The sequence below is a fragment of the Trichosurus vulpecula genome, chromosome 3, assembly GCF_011100635.1.
Source record: "Trichosurus vulpecula isolate mTriVul1 chromosome 3, mTriVul1.pri, whole genome shotgun sequence".
NCBI classification, from domain to species: Eukaryota; Metazoa; Chordata; class Mammalia; order Diprotodontia; family Phalangeridae; genus Trichosurus; species Trichosurus vulpecula.
In genome coordinates, this window is record NC_050575.1 from 112,388,872 (window position 1) to 112,395,593 (window position 6,722).

Consider the following 6,722-nt stretch of genomic DNA (forward strand, 5'->3'; position numbering starts at 1 on the left):
CAATTCCCTTGAGATTCTTGACCTTTCAACCTTTCATATGAATTTTATTATTTTTTCTATATCTATAAAATAATTCTTTGTTAGTTTGACTGGAATAGGACTGAATAAGTAAATAATTTAGATTTCTCATTTTTATTAAGTTGCCACAAACTACTCATGAGCATTTCATATTTCTCCAGTTGTTGAATCTATATTCCTGTTGAGCGTTTTGTGATTACATTCATATAATTTCTAGATGTTTTTTGGTAGACTCCAAAATATTTTATACATTCTATAGCTTATATATTCCTTAGTTATTTTAAATGGAATTTCTTTTTGTACCTCTTCCTACTGGGTTTTAATTGACTATATACAGGACTGCTCATGATTTATGTTGATTTATATCTTGCTACTTTGCTAAAGTTGTTCCAACTAACTTTTAAAATGACTTTCTACTGTTTTCTAAGTAAACCAACATATTATCTACAAAAAGGAATAATTATGTTTCTTCTTGGCATCTGCTTATTTCTCAGATTTCTTTTTCTTGTCTTAATGCTATACTTAGTGTTTCTAGAACTAAGTTTAATAGTAGTGACAATAACAGGCATCCTTGTTTTATCCATGAGTTTACTAGAAAGGTCCCTAATTTTTCTCGATTACATAAAATGTTTGCTCTTGCTTTTAAAATAGGTACTATTTATCATGCTGAGGAAAAATGCATTTATTCCTCTGCTTTTTAGTGCTTAACAGAAATGAGTGTTGGAGTTTGTCAAAAGCCTTTCCAGCATGGATTGATTATAATCATATAATTATATTTATGCAACTAATGTGGTTTAAGTTTATACTCTTTATATTAAACCAAACCTACTTTCCCAGTATAAATCCAACCTGGCCATACAGAATAATCTTTTCAAAATGTTATTATAACTCAAAATCCTATAAAAGTGAATGTTGAAAACTAAAAATTAATTAGTTTTTGAAATGTTACTATAGCCTATTTGTTACATTTTATTTAAAATTTTTATATCTGTGGTCATTAGGAATATTGGCCTACAGTTTTCTTTCTCTTACTATGTCTCTCCTTAGTTTACATATCAAAGACATATTTGCTGTTGGAGAGGATGTGGGAAAATTGGGACATTGATGCATTGTTGGTGGAGTTGTGAAATGATCCAACCATTCTGGAGAGCAATTTGGAACCAGGACCAAAGGGCAATCAAACTGTGCATACTCTTCAATCCAGGAATACCACTTCTAGGTCTATATCCCAAAGAGATAATAAAAAAGGGGAAAGCACCTACATGTGCAAAAAGATTTCTAGCAGCCCTTTCCATGGTGGAAAATATTGGAAATTGAGGAGATGCCCATCAATTGGGGAATGCCTGAATAAAACTGTGGTATATGGAGATAATGGAATATTATTGTGCAATGTTTCAGAAAACCTACCTACTTGGAAAGACTTTTACAAACTGATGCAAAGTGAAATAACCAGGAAAAGAACCAGGAAACATTGTATACAGCACCAGCAGCAACATTGTGTGATGATCAAATATGAATGACTCAGCTCTTCTCAGCAATACAAAAGCCGAGTACAAAGGACTCGTAACAGAAAATGCTATCCACATCCAGGTAAAGAACTGATGGACTCTAAATGCAAATCAGAGCATACTTTTTCACTTCGTTTTTTTTCATTTTTTTTTCCTTTTAATCTGTTTCTTCTTTCATAACTGTGATTAATATGGAAATATGTTTCACATAATTGCATATATAACCTTTATTAAATTGCCTTCCATTTTAGGAAGGGGGGAGAAAGGGAGGGAGAAAAATTTGGAATTCAAAATCTTGTAAAAATGAATGCTAAAAAATTGTCTTGATATATAATTGGCGAAAAACTTAAATACCATCAAAAATTTTTTAATAAATATTTGCACCATGGAAGGATTTTGAAAGAATCCTTTCTTTTCCTCTTTTTCCAAGATTCATTAATTTATAATTAATTTTTGGATATTTGATAAAATTCACTAGCAAATCCATCTGGTCCTGGTGTTCCCCCCACATACACACACACACCTCTTTGGGATTTTATTTATGGCTTAGTCAACTTCTTTTTTTGATATTAGATTATTTAAATGATCTGTTTCTTCTGCTAGCCTGGGTATTTTACATTTTTAAGAATTACCCACTTCATTTGTTTTGTTGGTACATAATTTAACAAAAATAATTTAATAGTTTTATTTCCTCTTAAAATGTGAAATTTGTCATTTTTGATATACAGAACATGGTTTTCCATTCCCTTTAAAGGTCAGATTAGCTATTTATCTCTTCTATTAGTATTTTTTTTTTCAAAAAATTTGCTCCTAGTTTTATTTATTCCAGTGGCATTTTTTATTTCAATCTTGTTAGTCTCTTGATTTTCAAGATTTTTACTTCGTTGTTTAAGGTTTTTTGACTTGCCTTTCTGGGGTTTTTTGTTGCATATCAATTATTGCTTTATTTTTTTCTTTTATTAATAACAGTGTTTAGATATGTAAAAATTTCCCCCTTAAGGGCTGCTTTAGCTACATCCCATAAGCTTTTGTATGTTATCTCATTACTATCATTTTCCTTGATGAAGTGTTCTGTTGTTTCTGACTTGTTCTTTGATCCACTCCTTTGGGATTGTTAGTCTTCAATTAATTTTAATTCTTTTTTCAAAGGCCTTTTATTGAATAGTTTTATTGCATTGTGATCAGCAAGAATATGTTTAGTATTTCTGCTTTTGGTAAGGTTTTTATGTCCCAATACATCTTTAATTTTTGCAAAGTTGACATGCATAATTGAGAAAGAATATAAACCTCTGTGTTCCCATTTAAAAATCACCAGAGAGCTATTATATCTAATTTTTCTAAAGTTCTATTCAGGACCTCAGCTTCTTTCTTGTTTAGCTTTTTCTTAATTTCTCTAAGTCTAAAAGTGATACCTTTTAGTGAGATTTCCCACTATTAAACTGTACTTTGGTTGTCTACTGTCCCCTATAATTTGATTACCCTTCCCTTTAAGTATTAATAGGGCAGCTAGGTGGAGTATAGTGCATAATGTGTTGAGCCCAGAGTCAGGAAGACCTGGGTTCAAATTCAGCCTCAGAAACTTACTAGCAGTGTGACCCTGGGGCAAGTTACCTCCCTTCTCTTTGCCTTAATAAACTGGAGAAAGAAAGAGCAGACCCCTCCAGTATTTTTGCCAAGAAAAGTCCAAATGGGGTCACAAAGAGTCAGACATGATTAAAACGATTGAAAAGCACCAACAAAAATACTCATTTTAGGGCTGCTAGGTGGCATAGTAGTTGGGGTGCCATGCCTGAAGTCAGGAAAACTTGTCTTCCTGAGTTCAAATCTGGCTTCAGACACTTACTGGCTGTGTGACCCTGGGCAAGTCACTTAACCCTGTTTGCTTCAATTCCTCATCTGAGCTGGAGAAGGAAATGGCAAACCACTATAGTATCTTTGCCAAGAAAACCCCAAATGGGTTGCCCAGGGGCGGAGCCAAGATGGCAGCTGAAAAGCAGGGACTAACGTGAGCTCCTTGCCAAGTCCCTCCAAAAACCTATAAAAAATGACTCTGAACCAATTCTAGAACTGCAGAACCCACAAAAGAGCGGAGGGAAGCAGGGCTCCAGCCCAGGACAGCCTGGATGGTCTCTGGGTGAGGTCTGTCCCACACGGAGCTGGGAGCGGAACGGAGCAGAGCCCAGCATGGGCGGCACGGACCAACCAGACCAGGAGCCAGGCAGAGCGTGCCCTAATGCCCTGAATCAAGTGAGCTGCAGCAGTTGCCAGACTTCTCAACCCTCAAACAACAAAGACAACATAGAAGGTTAGTGGGAAAAGCTGCAGGAGTGGAGGGAGTTCGGTTCTGCTACTGCCCCAGGGGCAGCCGAGGTGGGGGCTACAGAAGTACAGCTGCAGTTGCTTCCAGCCCCAGGTCCACCTGGTGGGAGGAATTAAGTGGCCGATCAGAGCAGCAGTGAAGAGCCTGCTGAAGATCTAAGTCCAGTCTGGGTTGGGGGTTCTTGGGGAAGGAGGAGTGCTAGTGTGGCAGGGCTGGCGCTTCCCCCCCAGTCTTGGAACATAGAACTCTTTAGTCTACAAGCAGTCATACCCTACTGACAAACTCAAGGGTCAAGTTAATTGGTTGGGAATATGGCCAGGCAGCGAAAATGCACCGAGATTCAGTCTCAGACTTTGGATTCTTTCTTTGGTGACAAAGAAGACCAAAACATACAGCCTGAAGAAGTCAACAAAGTCAAAGAACCTACAACAAAAGCCTCCAAGAAAAACATGAACTGGTCTCAGGCCATGGAAGAGCTCAAAAAGGATTTAGAAAAGCAAGTTAGAGAAGTAGAGGAAAAATTGGGAAGAGAAATGAGAAGGATGCGAGAAAACCATGAAAAACAAGTCAATGACTTGCTAAAGGAGACCCAAAAAAATGATGAAAAATACACTGAAGAAAACAACACCTTAAAAAATAGACTAACTCAAATGGCAAAAGAGCTCCAAAAAGCCAATGAGGAGAAGAATGCCTTGAAAGGCAGAATTAGCCAAATGGAAAAGGAGGTCCAAAAGACCACTGAAGAAAATACTATCTTAAAAATTAGATTGGAGCAAGTAGAAGCTAGTGACTTGATGAGAAATCAAGATGTTATAAAACAGAACCAAAGGAATAAAAAAATGGAAGACAATGTAAAATATCTCATTGGAAGAAAACCCCAAATGGGGTCACAGAGTCAGACACAACTGAACAATAACAATTAAGTATTAAGATTCTATGATGTTCAGTACATGTAAGTATTGCCATAGATATTGATTCATAAGCAATGGCACCTTTAAGCAAAACGTCATTTCTCTTATTGTATCATTTTATTGTCTATGTTCAGCTTTATGTGAGAAGATTGCTACTCTTGACTTTTTTAGCTCATATTAAGTAAAACAGATTCTCTTCCAGTCCCTCATCTTAACTTTATGTGAATCTTTGTGTTTCAAGTATACTTCTTATAAATAACATATTGCTTTCTAATCCATGTTGTTTTATACTTGCATTTTATGGAAGAGTTCATTTCATTCACCTTGATAATTATCATTATTATGTATTTCTCTCCATCCTGTACTTTTTCCAAACTTACCCCCACTCCCTTCTTTATACTTAAAAATGTGGTAAAAGAGGAATTTGCCTAATACTTGTGATCTATAAACAAAGTAGTGTTTCCACTCTATTATACCTCTTCTCTTTCCCTTGTCCCATCTCTGATCCCAGATTCTTACTCCTTCTTCCTTTTAATATCTCCTTCACGATTCCCGTGACATAGCAGTTTGCTTTATGACTATTCCCTTACCTATCCTGACTTCGCTCTTAAACCTCATTCTCCCCATCATCTGATCTTGTTTGAGTTTAATCTATTTCTGTACCATAATATATATATATATGTGCATAACTGTGTTCAATCTTCCTTCGCCCAGCTCAGATGAAAGCTCAGATGGAATGCTTGTTTCCCCCAACCACCTCATCCATGCTAGAATACTTTTCATCTCATTCACCCATTATGTAACATAGTGATCTCCCTCCCCAGTACAGTTTCTTATCCATTCTATTTCTGTCATCTAAGTAATTCAAAACAGAACATCAACCACAGCCTCTCTACCTTTCTTATTTAGCTTTGTTGGTTGTAATCCTTTTTCTTTTGCCTTTTGGATTATCATATCCCAAGTTCTCCCTTTCTTTATAGTTAGAGTTGCCAAATCTTATGTGACCCAGCCTGAGGTCTGTTAGTACTTGAACTTTTTCTTCTTGGCCCTTTGCACTATCTTTTCTTTGACTTGAAAGCTCTGGATATTGGCTATGATATTCTTGAAATTTTTCATCTGGGTGTTTTTTTCAGACGGCAACCACTAAATTCTGTTTTCACTATGCCCTCCAATTCTAAGAGATTATGGGTAGTTTTCATGTATGATTTCTTAAAATATGATGTAAAAGCTTTTCTTTGGGGGGGTCATATTTTTTCAGATAGCCTGACGACTCTTACATTCTCTCTTCTTGAACTATTTTCCAGATCAGTTGCTTTTTATATTATATTCTGCACATTTTCTTCTTTAAAAAAAAAAAGCTCATTGGGTCATTGTTTTCTAGTTGGCCCACTCTAATTTACAGGGCATTCTCAGGCAAGATCTCCTACCATCTGCTCTAAGATATTAATTCTCCTTGCCATTTTTTCCTCCCTAACATTTTGTATTATTTGTTTGATTTCTTCAAGTAGTCTACGTAGTTTTTGCAGCCTGGCCATTTTTTTTCTCAGAGGCTTTTGTTATGGAATTGCAGCCTTGTTATGGAATTACTCTCTTCTGGGTTTGCCCATTGGGCATCTCAGTCCAACGTTATTTGTTTATTGTTTGGCATTTTCTTTGGTTTACTCACATTACCAGCCTCAGTGTCTGGATTGGGAGGTAGGGTGAGTCAGAGTATGCAGCAATGTCCTTGGGTCTGTTTTTGTACTTATGGATAGTACAGGTAAGCCCTGCTGCATCCTGAGTGAGGTGACTAAGATTAGGCCCTGTCTTCTGCAGTAATTATCTAATCTTGTCTCCTCTTGTGATTCAGGAACAAAATGCCTATGGGATACTGCTCAAGGGCTTTTTCCTATAGGGGCTCCAGGACTTCCCTATGTGGGGGAACAATTTGTTTCCCATCTGCCAAATGCCTACCCTAATTTGTTT